Genomic DNA, 13948 nt, shown 5'->3' on the forward strand with positions numbered 1-13948 from the left:
TCTTTCTTTCTTTCTTTCTTTCTTGACGGAGAGCAACAAAGCGAGAGAGGGAACACAAGCAGGGAGATTGGGACAGGGAGAGGCAAGCTTTCTGCTGAGCAGGGAGCCTGATGCAGGCTGGATCCCAGGGTCCTGGGATCATGGCCTGAGCCGAAGGCAGACGCCCAGTGACTGAGCCACCCAGGTGCTCCAGCCCATGCTAGTTCTTAATATTTTCAATAATTTCTAGTTCATCTTGGTAAGGAAAAATCACCTATCTTAGAACGGTTTTTAAAACTAAGCTAGTGGGCACCTGGGTGGCTCACTCATTAAGCCTCCACCTTTGACTCAGGTCATGATCCCAGAGTCCTGGGATCAAGGCCCACATGGGGGGCTCCCCACTCAGCAGGAAACCTGCTTCTCCCTCCCCCACCCCCTCTACTTGTGTTCCCTCACTCGCTGTGTCTCTCTCTGTCAAATAAATAAATAGAATCTTTAAAAAATAAAAAAATAAAAATAAAAATAAGCTAGTCCTACTATGCTGATACAAGGATTGCCTATTTTGCACCTGAATCCTTGGATATTTAATTGGCTGGGAAGAAATAGGTAGGGGAAATAAGATGATAAAAGGTAATTGAATAGCAGGAAAATAATATGTAATTGGGCTTTACTCAATTTGTACTTAACCTGATTATCCCTGATCAATTTTGTATTCTAATTAAGTGTGGAAAAAAGACAATGTTGATAAATTGTGGTCGTTTACATTTCTATGAATTACTTTTTATTCATCATCATGACTACTGATTGGATTAAATAAGGCTTAATATGTTAGAGTTTTTCTGCAGGAATCATATACTTCCATTTGTCCCCTAAGGACTACAAATGTTTGTTTAAACCCCAATTTTCTATTCAAAAGTCTTAAAGGTTTTCCAAATAAGAAAAATTATGTTAAAAATTTAAAATCTAAAGTGAGTGCTTTAATTGAGGATAGCATTAGCATTTTGAAAAATAGAAATGCATCCTCATGAAGTTCTAATTAGTTTAAATTTCCTTAGCTAATGAAATAGGAATTGTTATCTAAAATATTTATAAAAAGCTTTTCCTTGTCATTAGAAATAATCAGAATGAGGAAAATTGGATGTAAGTATGCCCCACATGAGAAAAGACTGTTGTGTCAAGAATTGTTTGACAGGGGCGCCTGGGTGGCTCAGTGGGTTAAGCTTCTGCCTTCAGCTCAGGTCATGATCCCAGGGTGCTAGGATCGAGCCCAAGCGGGGAGCCTACTTTTCCCTCTCCCTCTGCTGGTGCTCCAGCAGTCTCTCTTGCTCGCTCATGCTCCCTCTCTCTCAAATAAATAAATAAATAAAATCTTTAAAAAAAGAGAGAGAGAATTGTTTGACAGTGACCCCAGTGGAATTGATTAGCATAGCTAGATATGTGGGGGGAGATTTTGTTCACCTACAAATAAATGAATATTTATGAGATGACTGGGATCATGATAGTCTCTGAAAGTGGGACAGGATTCTACAACTTGGCCAAGGACAAGTGAACTATCAATATTGCCTTTGTAACTCGGCTTCTATACTTGCCAGACCCTTACTGGACCAACTGTGAACATATATGGGGGCCCTCATGGGCTGAGGTGGGACTGCAGTGATGTTCCTTGCTGGAACTGTAGATCAGTGACAGGCGGTGTCCTCATGTATCATTGACACTTGGGCAAAATGGAAAAAGAAAAAAAAGATTTGCAAAATATTCAGGTAACAAAGACCAAGGATGGAGAAAGTGAACAGCGTGGGTGGGACTACTAATCAGTTGTTTAAAGAGCTTTTATTTTGTTTATTTTTTAAAGATTTTATTCATTTGTCAGAAAGAGAGAGTGCATGCACAAGTGGGGGAGCAGCAGGCAGAGGGAGAAGCAGACTCCCTGCTGAGCAAGGAGCCCGATGTGGGAGTCAATCCCAGGACCCTGGGATCATGACCTGAGCTGAAGGCAGACGCTTAACCAACTGAGCCAGCCAGGCATCCCATAAAGAGCTTTTAATCAATAAATCTTGGTAATCTTGACAGTGTGAACACATCTCTTTCAACTCAGACAATTCGTTTCACCCTATTTGATTAATTTTTGTTGTTTTAGTTGTATTCCAGGATGCCACAACTTATTATAATATGCTCAGAATCAAGGATTTTGAAGTTGGTTTTCCGATCTGTTGCCTTTTGAGCTTTTGTATTGGGAGGATCTGTTTCTTAAATGATTTTTCATTTCTTAAGTGGTTTTCAGACCAAAGTAGTTCTAACTTTTACATGATATTTTTTGTGGTTGATTTTTTTTTCTCTTCTGTTGTTGTTTCAAGTTTTTATTTAAATTCTAGTTAACATACAGTGTAACATTAATTTCAGGAGTAGAATTTAGTGACTCATCACTTACATAAAACACCCAGTGCTCTTCACAACATGTGCCCCCCTTAATGCCCATTATCCGTTTAGCCCATCCCCTGCCCACCTCCTCTCCACCAACCTTCAGTTTGTTCTCTATAGTTAAGTGTCTGTTTTATGGTTTGTCTCTCTCTTTCGTTTCCCCTTAGTGTTCAGCTGTTTCGTTTCTTAAATTTTACATGTGAGTGACATTGTATAGTATTTGTCTTTCTCTGATTAACTTATTTTACTTAGCATAATATACCCTAATATACCCATGTCATCGCAAATGGTTAATATTCCATTATATATATATGGTACATTTTCTTTATCCATTCATCAGTTGATGGACATTTTGGCTCTTCCTATAGTTTGGCTATTGTTGATAATGCTGCTGTAAACACCAGGGTGCATGTGCCCCTTCAAATCAGTATTTTTGTATCCTCTGGGTATATACCTAGTAGTACAGTTGCTGGGCGGGGAAATCGTAATCAAAACGAGGTATCACCTCACACTTATCAGAGTGGCTGATTACTTTCAGTTACGGTAAGACTGTATTTTGTCATCCTAATCTTGCCAAGGAGTCATCATGTCAGTTTTCACAGAAAAAGACAAGTATTAGTTTCCCAGGACTGCCATAACGAAGTACCACAAACTGGGTAGCCTAAACAAAGTAGATAATCTCACAGTTCTCGAGGCTACAAGTCAAAGATCAAGGTGTCATCAGAGTAGGTTCCTTCTGGAGGCTCTGAGGCAGAATTTGTTCATTTCTCTCTCGTAGCTTCTGGCAGGTGCCAGACATCCTTGCCTTGCAGGCATATCACTCCAGTCTCTGTCTCTGTCATTGTATAGGCTTTTCCCTGTGTTCCTGTGTTCTCATGTGGTTATTACAAAGACACTGGTCACTGGATTCAGGGCCCAGGCTACTCCAGTATGACTTCATGTTAACTTGATTACATCTGCGAAAACCCCGTTTCCATCTAAGGTCACATTTGCAGATACTGGGGTTTAGGACTTCAACATCAATTTAACCCACAATTTAATCAACAATTTAACCCATAGCAGAATACTTGGGGATTTTTATTTTACTTGTTCCATTTTTCTTAAGTTAGTTTTTCAAATCATCTATCTTATAACCCATTTAAAAATATATGAGAATAAGAGGTGACTGTATTGAACATAGCATTGGTATGTCTTCTTATATATTATAAAAATATGCTCATTTCTAAATATAAATTTATATTTACAGACAGATAAGCTAGTTTTCACATTATCAATAAAAGGATAAATGAAAGTGGAAGTATATTTTAAAAATATTTTCAAAGCATCATTTTTAAGCCTTAATATGTATTCATGTTCAATCAAATATTCCTATTTTACTTATAATGTTATAAAAGAGCAGCACTCCATGGGACACCTGGGTGGCTAGTCAGTAAAGTGTCTGCCTTTGACTCAGGTTATGATCCCAGGGTCCTGGGATCAAGTCCTGCATTGGGCTCCCTGCTCAGCAGGGAGTCTGCTTCTCCCTCTGCCTTTCTCTCCCCCTGCTTGTGCTCTCTCTCACTCTCTCTCTGAAAAATAAATAAATAAAATCTTTAAAAAAAGAGAGAGCAGCACTGCAGATTTATCCTAACACGAAGATTCACTGTAGTAATAAGATTCTCAGGTCAGGGAAAAAAATATGGTTCTGAAGATTTATAATAAGTAAATCAACCAATCAAGCTCCTAATTTCAATTATATTCAATTAAGTGTCTAATGAATACTTTCTATGTACAGGAAACTATACTTAAAATTATAAAATACAGGAAGATGAGTAAAATACCATCCCTCTCTTCAAGCAGGTTAAGTACAAAAATAATACTGAGACCAGGCAGTCTAAGATAAGATGACTACAGATACACATGTGGAAGGACCCTTGCACTATGAAAGTAGGAGAGAAGGACAGTATTGGAATGATAGGATTTTAGAAGCCTTTTAGGCTACCTCTCAATGCAGAAATCCTTTTAAGAATTCCAAACAAATAATCTTTTAGCCTTAGTTTGAAATTTTCAGTAGTAATGATTGAACTTTGCTCACACAACTGTTCATTCTGCTGTTGGTCATCTCTCACTATCAGAAAGTTCTTATGTTAAAAGGGGGGATGAGATGGGAATTTGTATCTAGGTGGCCTGTTTCATTGGATCTTTAGAACCAAGGCAAATCAAATGAGCTATTAAAAGCAGATGAGTTAAGATTCTAATTTGGCATTAATCTTTGTCCCACTCCTTGAATTATTACTACCCCCACTACAGGATATATTTAATCTCATCTCCTAAATGAATTTTTAAAATTCACCTAGAAGCAACTATATATAAATATCCGTGATGAAAATGCATGTATGGTACTTTGGATATCTATGGAGAAAACTAATTACAGTTTGCCTCAAGTGTTTTTGAATATTTTAGATCTTAAAAGTTGAGCTTGAAAAATCTATCATATAGGTAGGCTTCCCTGTCAGTTGAAACTGTGCATTTAGAAAAGGTGAAAACAATAAATACTCTGGCAAAAAAGGTAGCTTTGTTTCCCTTAAGTTCCATGATATCTCACAGATTTCTTCCGATGAGGTTCTTAACCCAAGAGTCAATGAGATTGCTTTTTAAAAATGTCTGTAATAGGGGCGCCTGGGTGGCTCCGTGTGTTAAAGCCTCTGCCTTCGGCTCTGGTCGTGATCCCAGGGTTCTGGGATCGAGCCCCACATCAGGCTCTCTGCTCGGCGGGGATCCTGCTTTCCCCTCTCTCTCTGCCTGCCTCTCTGCCTACTTGTGATCTCTGTCAAATAAATAAATTTTTAAAATCTTTTAAAAAATGTCTATAAAATATGGGTGGAAAGAGTCATCTGTCATATTGGAATCTTGGAATCTTGCTCAACTTTCTTAATAGTGGGAGACTTAATGACCATGGCCTCTCAGAAGAAATGTGCTAAATTAATAATAAAATTAATACATTAACTGAATTCTGTAAACTGATCAATAAGATATAGATATAGATATAGATATAGATATAGATACAGATATATGATTGGAGATCTCGGTGGCATCAGTGACAGCAAAGTAAACTGGTGACACAGCTACTTATGTCAGCCTTTTAAGGGAATGCCCAGACAACATTATGAGTGCAAGAGTCAGGAGACCTGACCTGTGGCTCCAGCTCTGGTCATTCACTCTCTGTGACTTTTGACAGGTCGCTGCACCGATCTGGACTTCAGATTTCCAATAAGTAAAATAGAGTCGAACTAGGTATTTTACAAGCTCCTTTCTGCCTCTTAAAATTTTATTGATTCTGTAAAATCATCTGCCTTCATCTTTGCTACTGTAACAGTGAAAGTCACGATGGCATTAAGCTTCAGAAAGCTTTAAGAAAATATTTAGGAAATTAGAGAGCTTTATGCCTAATATTTTTATTCTTTCTGGCAACAAGAAACTCATTTTGTTCAGCCTCATCAATAGTTTCCTCTCTTCTATGAATTATGCATGCTTTATGATGAAATGTGGAAAGCTAATTTCCCCCTGGTTTCTTGTTTTGTGTGGATAAATGATCCTCTCAGGATTTCCATATTAATAACAAGTTCCCACTGACAAAGCACTCACCATAAAATTTTCTTTCTAATAACTACAGCTTGAGACAAAACAAAATAAAGATACACTTGGTATGTCTGTTTCAGAGACGCAAAAGAGACAGGGCAAAAAAAGCTACATCAACTGTAAAAACTCAGGCACAATTCACATTCAGAAGTGCTTGACTAGTACGAAAACAGACTACCAGCAAAATCGTTTTTCTTTTTCCTTGATAGTCATTATATGGCTCTAAGAAAAACCCTCTAACTTCAGTTTAGTTGGTTTCATGGCCTGGCTCTTGTGCTTGGTAACTCTCCCCTGAACACAAACAAAAAAAAAGGACACACTTGAAAGTCGCAAGCAGCTGGTTTGTGACTTTGTGCTGAGGAAGGAAATATTTTGAAATTACATTATCCCGTGGAGGAACCTAATTATACTTTCCATTTCTAACCCCACTCTTACGAGAGGGGAGGTTTAGTTTCCTTGCTTAACTAGACTTATATTCAACTCTGCAGTGGTTTACATCGAGTCCTATTCTTAGATAATCTTTTCATAAGTGTGAAGCCTTTGGAAAGGAAGGTGCTGAGGCTAGCATGTTAGGGCTGTTAAGGCAAGTTCAGCTAAAACTCTCTTAAACTTTAATTAGAATACATTCCCATGCCACATTGATTAGCAGAGATTTAAAATTTGTTTGTAGTACACATGGCTGTTGAGAGTTTGGTGAAACTGGCGTTTGAATTCCCTGTGGTGTGTTCTTAATGTCCTTTCTGGAGGGAGTTTGGTAGGATGTATCACGGGCCTTCAAAATGTGCATATCTTTTGATATAGCAGTTCTTCTAGAATTTTTTCTTAGGGAAAAATATGGAACAGGTTGAAAAGGATGTTTACTGTAATGTCATTTGTAGGTGTGAAAAATGTAATGTTTTTAACAGATGGTGCTAGAGCGACTGAATATCCACATACCAGATAATGAAGTTGGACTCCTACCTCACACCATATACAAAAAATTAACTCAAAATAGATTAACAAGCTAAACATTAAGAGCTAAAACCATTAAGTTCTTAGGAAGAATACAGGGGTAAATCTTTATGACCTTGGATTTGGTGGTGGATTCTTAGCTATGTCACTAAAAACATGAGCAACAAAAGAAAATAGATAAGTGGAACTTTATCAAAATTAAGAACTTGTGTGCATGAAAGGTCATTAACAAGACCGTGAAAAACATATCCTATAGAGTGACAAAAAATATTCGTAAATCGTATCTGAAGAGTTTAATCTCGAGTATATAAAGAAGTCTTACAACTCAGCCACAAAAATACAAAGAACCCAACTAAAATATGGGCAAATGACTTTATGAATAGACATGTCTCCAAAGAAGATATACATATGGCCAATAAGCCCATGAAAAGATGTTCCACTTCTTAAGTCATTAGGGACATGCAGATCAAAACCACAGAGAGAGATCCCTTCATACCCACCAGGTTGGCTAGAATAAAAAAGAGAGTAACAAGTATTCATGCAGTTGTGGAGAAATAGGACCCTTATACGTTGCTGTTTGGAATGGAAAATAATGCAGTGACAATGGAAAACACTTGGCAGTTCCTCAAAATATTAAACACACAAAATATATTAAACATCCACAAAATATTAAACTCTGTGATAACATACAGTCGTCATAAGACCCAGCAATTCTGCTTGAAAACTAGGCCTCAGACACTGGTATGCTAGTGTTCCTTGTGGCATTATTCACAATAGCCAAAAGGTGGCAACAACCCAAGTGTCCATCACAAGATAAATGGATGAAAATGTGTTTGATACATACAATGGGATATTGTTTAGCTATAAAAAGGAATGATGTTCTGGTACATACTACCACCTGGATGAAACTTGAAAACATGCTAAGTGAAATAAGCCAGATGCAAAAGGACAAATATTGCATGACTCCACTTACATGAGCTATTTAAAATAGACAAATTCATAGAGATAGAACAGATTACAGGTTACTAGGGGCTGGTGGGAGGAGGAATGGAGAATTATTCTTTTTTTTTAATTTTTTAAAAAGATTTTATTTACTTATTTGACAGACAGAGATCACAAATAGGCAGAGAGGCAGGTAGAGAGAGAGGAAGGGAAGCAAGGCTCCCTGCCAATCAGAGAGCCCGATGTGGGGCTTGATCCCAGGATCCTGGGATCTTGACCTGAGCCGTAAGGCAGAGGCTTTAACCCACTGAGCCACCCAGGGGCCCCTGGAGAGTTATTCATAATGTTTAAAATTTCTGCTTGGGATGATGAAAAAGTTTTGGAATTAGATAGCGGGAATGGTTGCACATTGTTAATGTAATCAATGCCACAGAATTGCATACTTAAAAGTATTTAAAATGGCAAGTTCTGTGTAAAAGAACAAAAACCCTAGTATTTAACCCTAAAGGATGAGTTAAGCCACCATTCCTCAGGGTGTTTTATCAAATGTGAATAAGTAAGTATCCTGAAGAATGAAAGAAGGGGAAGGCCATGAGGAGTCTACGGTCAAGTAGGTTTAGGAAAATCATTTAAGATCATTTCTTTCACACTGTGAAAGCCCAACAAAAGAGATAAAGAGATACGGTGTGAAGCATTTTTAAACTGTTTAAGTTAAGTTCTTGTTTTTGAGGGTCATCTTGTAAGATTTATGTTATGTAGACCCTTTGGAAAACACTGGGTTAAACAAATTACAGTACATTCATTCCATGGAAATCTGTGTACCCATTAAGAGTGATGACATGGTCATATATCACTTGACATGGAAGGATGTTTATACTATATTGTAAAGTAAAAAAGCAGTGTGATTAATGGGATTTCATTTTTGTTTTTAAAAAGTATATGTATGTATTTTATATGGATATATAACAGAAAAAGGTTTGTGAGGCTGTATGCCAAAATGCTTAAGTCTCTGGGTGGTGAGAAGATGGATGATTTTGTTTTCATTTATTTTTCTCTTTGCCTGTCTGTATTTTCATATTTTTCCACATGGAATATTGGTTACTTGTATAATCAAGAAATAATAGAAGTTAAAATAAGTATATTTTAGGAACCTATCTGCAGCTATTAATTATACGAGGGAGGGGATGAGAGGATCGGGACTCCTTTCCACTCTTATTGGACTCTTCGCTTACTTCTGTTTGAACTTTCACTGAAGGAGAGTCAAAGGGCCTTTCAACTATCAGAAAGTTCTGCTCATTCAAAAATGTTTCCTGATAATGAACTGAAATCTACCTTCCATCATTTGGTCCCAATTTGTCACAGGGAAGGCCGCAAAAGAAACAAAATCCAGCCCCTAGTAACAAGTATTGGTGAGGATGTGGAGAAATAGGACCCTTGTACATTGCTGGTTAGAATGTCAAATCATGCAGTGACTGTGGAAAACAATTTGGCGGTTCCTCGAAATATTAAACATAGAATTATTGTATGATCCAAGATTTCCACTCCTTGAAAACCAGCACTCAAACAGATACTTGTATGCTGATGTTCCTTGCAGCATCATTCACGATAGCCAAAAGGTGGCAACAGCCCAAGTGTCCATCACCAGGTATTTGGCAAGAGCCAAATACCATCTTTCTCCTCTAGGTTTCCATCCTAGTCTTTATGAGATGGTTTCTAAACCTTCTACCATCCTCGCCATTGGCTTCTGAACATTTTCCAGTTTGTCAATATCCTTCAAGTGTGGTACCCAGAAATGACCACAACACTCCACGTGTTTCTTTTCCCATCTCATGATTGCTTCCTTAAAAACTGTGATATTCGATTTCTCTAATTAAAAAAGTAATTTCTGAATACTTCCCAGTTCAGTGTGACTGTACTCGGAATCCTGTCATAAGATTATGTATGAGAGATACTGAATTAGCTATTTTCCCATCTTTTAATTTCTAAGCTATATAGATGAATAAAATATTCCAGATCAGTTCCTTACCCAGTCTTCGGCATTTATTAAAAAGTTTAGTAGAACTTTTTATCAAGCACTGAAAGGAGTATGAGAAGCGCTTTCATGCTGATGGGGACAGCAAGAGAATCCCTGCAGTCTGGCCAAGGAATTGAAGAACCTCTTGTCCTATACCATTTTCTACTCTTTTCCCCAATCGTTGGTTCCAGTTTTTGGACAAGGTCAAGCTGCATCCTCTCTCTTGAGAGTCCCCTAACAAGATGACAGTGACAAGCCAGGATTCATGGTGGTGTGGAATATCATTTCTTGGCCTTGATAGGATCCCAGGTCCCTGACCAACCTAGTCTGTACATTGGTCTTCTTTCCAGCCTAATGAATCCTTTGCCTTTTAACCCTGGTGCCATGCCTCCCACGTGGCAGGCACTATTGAAAAGATCCTGGTAAACTGTATATACCAGCCCCAAACAGCATTAGCCCAGTGCCTTCCACCATGCACCTGTGCCTGTGTGCTTGGTTGTTTTGTTTGTTGGCTGGTTTGTTTCACTGCTCCAGGCAATGAAAGTCAAGCTTTATTGAGGCCACAGGGCCTTGAGGCTTGGGCAAGAGGCTGGCCTGCAGGCAAACTAAGCCAGCGGAGGGGCCTTATTTGACCTTCATGCAGCACAGGTCGTTGGTGTGGCCACACTTTTTCTTGGCGGCCGTTGACAGCACTGGGGTGCAGATGAGAATAACACTCACGGCAGATCACCTTGTCACAGTTGTTGCTTCTGAGCCAGCTGGTGGAGGGAAGGCCAGAGGATTCCGCCCCACAGGTGAAGCACCAAGTGCAAGGCGAACTCTTTCTGCATATTACAGCCCAAGAGAGTGTGGCCATCCTCCAGCTGTTTGCCCGTAAAAGTCAGATGCTGCTGGTCAGGAGGGATGCCCTCCTTGTCTTGGATTTTGGCTTTGACATTCTTAATGATGTCCCTGGGTGGGGCGCCTCAGTGGCTCAGTTGGTTGAGCATCTGCCTTCAGCTCGGGTCATGATCCAGGGATCCTGGGATCGAGTCCTGCATCAGTCTCCTTGCTCAGCAGGAAACCTGCTTCTCCCTCTGCCTGCCGCTCCCCCAGCTTGTGCATGTGCGCTCTCTCTCTCTCTGACAAATAAATCTTTTTTAAAAAATGATGTCACTGGGCTCAGCCTCAAGGGTGACCATCTTGCCCATCAGGTCTTCGCAAAGATCTGCATTGCTGATCCACAAGGCTGCTGCCACTGCCCCACTCAGCCACTTCATGTTGTGCATTTCCATTTTTTTTTTTACTGTGTTATGTTAGTCACCATACAGTACATCATTAGTTTTTGATGTAGTGTTCCATGATTCATTGTTTGTGTATAACACCCAGTGCTCCGTGCAATCTGTGCCCTCCTTAATACCCATCACTGTGCTCACCCATCCCCCCCCCGCCACAAACCCCCAGTTTGTTTCTCGAAGTCCACAGTCTCTCATGGTTTGTCTTCCCTTCCAATATCCTCCCCCATCACTTTTTCTTTCCTTCTCCTAATGTCCTCCATGCTATTCCTTATGTTCCATATATAAGTGAGACCATATGATAATAGACTTTCTCTGCTTGACTTATTTCACTCAGCATAATCCCCTCCAGTCCCATCCATGTTGATGCAAAAGTTGGGTATTCATCCTTTCTGAAGGCTGAGTAATACTCCATTGTGTATATGGACCACATCTTCTTTATTGAAGATAAAGATTAAAGATATTAAGATATTCTTTACTGTTGAAAGGCGTCTTGGCTCTCTCTACAGTTTGGCTATTGTGGACATTGCTGCTATGAACATTCTTTTCACTACATCTGTATCTTTAGGGTAAATACCCAGGAGTGCAATTGCTGAGTCATAGAGTCGCTCTATTTTTAATTTTTTGCGGAATCTCCACACTGTTTTCCAAAGTGGCTGTACCACCTTGCATTCCTACCAACAGTATAAGAGGGTTCTCCTTTGTCCACATCCTTTCCAACACATGTTGTTTACTGTGTTGTTGATTTTGGCCATTCTAACTGGTATAAGGTGGTATCTCAATGTGGTTTTGATTTGAATCTCCCTGATGGCTAATGAGGATGAACATTTTTTCAGGTGTCTGTTAGCCATTTGTATGTCTTCTTTGGAGAAGTGTCTATTCATGTCTTCTGCCCATTTTTTGACATGATTATCTGTTTTGTGTGTGTTGAATTTGAGGTGTTCTTTACAGATCTTGGATATCACCCCTTTGTCCGTAGTGTCATTTGCAAATATCTTTTCCTATTCTGTGGGTTGCATCTTTGTTTTGTTGACTGTTTCCGTTGCTGTGCAGAAGCTTTTGATCTTGATGAAGTCCCAAAAATTCATTTTCGCTTTTGTTTCCTTTGCCTTTGGAGACATGTCTTGAAAGAAGTTGTGGTGGCTGATGTTGAAGAGGTTACTGCCTATGTTCTCCTCTAGGATTCTGATGGATTCCTGCCTCACATTGAGGTCTTTTATCCATTTCAAGTTTACCTTTGTGTATGGTGTAAGAGAAGAGTCGAGTTTCATTCTTCTACACATAGCTGTCCAATTTTCCCAGCAACAAAAGACACTATTTTTAATTTTTTGAGGAACCTCCACACTGTTTCTTTTTTAAGAGAATAGTTTCCCCCATTGTAGGGACTGTGTCTTGGTGCATAGTTTACACAGGATGTTTAATACGTATACTTGCTAAAAGTAACTTTAAATCTTCAACTTTGGGGGGTACCTTGCTGGCTCAGTTCGGTAGGGATGTGACTCTCTCTCTTTTTTTTTTTTTAAGATTTTACTTATTTATTTGACACACAGAGAGAGAGAGATCACAAGTAGGCAGAGAGGCAGGTGGAGAGAGATGGGGGAAGCAGGTTCCTTGCTGAGCAGAGAGCCCGATGTGGGGCTCAATCCCAGGACCCTGGGATTATGACCTAAGCCGAAGGCAGAGGCTTTAACCCAATGAGCCACCCAGGCACCCCAAGATGTGACTCTCGATCTTGTTGTTGTGAGTTTGAGCCCCACATTGGGCAGAGAAATTATTTAAAGAACATAAAAAATAAATTAAAAATCAGAAAAATATTTTTAAAAGTCTTCAACTTTTTTTAAAAAGATTTTATTTATTTATTTGACAGACAGAGATCACAAGTGGGCAGAGAGGCAGGCAGAGAGAGAGAAGGAAGCAGGCTCCCTGCCGAGCAGAGAGCTTGATTTGGGGCTCCTTCCCAGGACTCTGGGATCATGACCTGAGCCGAAGGCAGAGGCTTTAACCCACTGAGCCACCCAGGTGCCCCAAAACTCTTCAACTTTTTAAGAGTTTTCCATTTACAGTAATTCATAAAATCAACTTTATTGAGATATAATTTTCATATTTATCACAGATTGCACCCATTTTAAGCTTGCAATCCAGGTATAGACCACTTCCATTGCCATGGAAAATGCCCCTTTGTAGTTACTGTCCACCCCCACTGCTGGCTTCAGGTCATCACTGACCTCCTTTTCTTTATCACTATAGATTAGATTCTCTTTTATAAAATTTCACGTGCATATTTAATCATGTAGTATATAGTCTTTTGTGTCTGGCTGGTTTTGCTTAGAATGTCCTTAGACCATCCATGCTGCTTCCCATATCAGTAGTTCTTTACGTTTTATTGCTGAGTCATATTTCATTATATGTATAAGGCATAATTTCTTCACCTTTCGAAGCCCATATGGGTTGTTTCCAATTGGGGGCCATTATGAATAAAGCTGCTATAAATATTTGAGTTTTAACTTCTGTGTGGATGTATATTTTAATTTCTCTTGAGTAAATACCTAGCAGAATTGGTATATTATAATGGTGAGTGCATGTGTAACTTTATTAAGAAATTCCCAGCTGTTTTCCAACGTGATGTCACCATTTTATATTCCCACCAGCAGTGCATGTTCATTTAAGTAGTTCATGTGTGTGGTTCATTTAAAATGTTTTCATTTTGAGATCCTGCTTTCTAAAGGATTTGTTGTGTTAACTGTTACTTAGG

At 39.1% G+C, this 13948-nt stretch overlaps 1 protein-coding gene and 1 pseudogene across 2 annotated transcripts in view; one reads left to right on the forward strand and one right to left on the reverse strand.

Annotated features, from left to right (window-relative positions):
* The window catches only part of LOC116862151 (protein FAM122A-like), a 70241-nt gene that overhangs the window by 44643 nt on the left and 11650 nt on the right, over positions 1-13948 (forward strand). The window lies entirely within an intron of this gene.
* LOC116862163 lies at positions 10547-11135 on the reverse strand (annotated as a pseudogene).

This window comes from Lontra canadensis, unplaced genomic scaffold (genome assembly GCF_010015895.1).
Source record: "Lontra canadensis isolate GAN:19392208 unplaced genomic scaffold, GSC_riverotter_1.0 scaffold223, whole genome shotgun sequence".
NCBI classification, from domain to species: Eukaryota; Metazoa; Chordata; class Mammalia; order Carnivora; family Mustelidae; genus Lontra; species Lontra canadensis.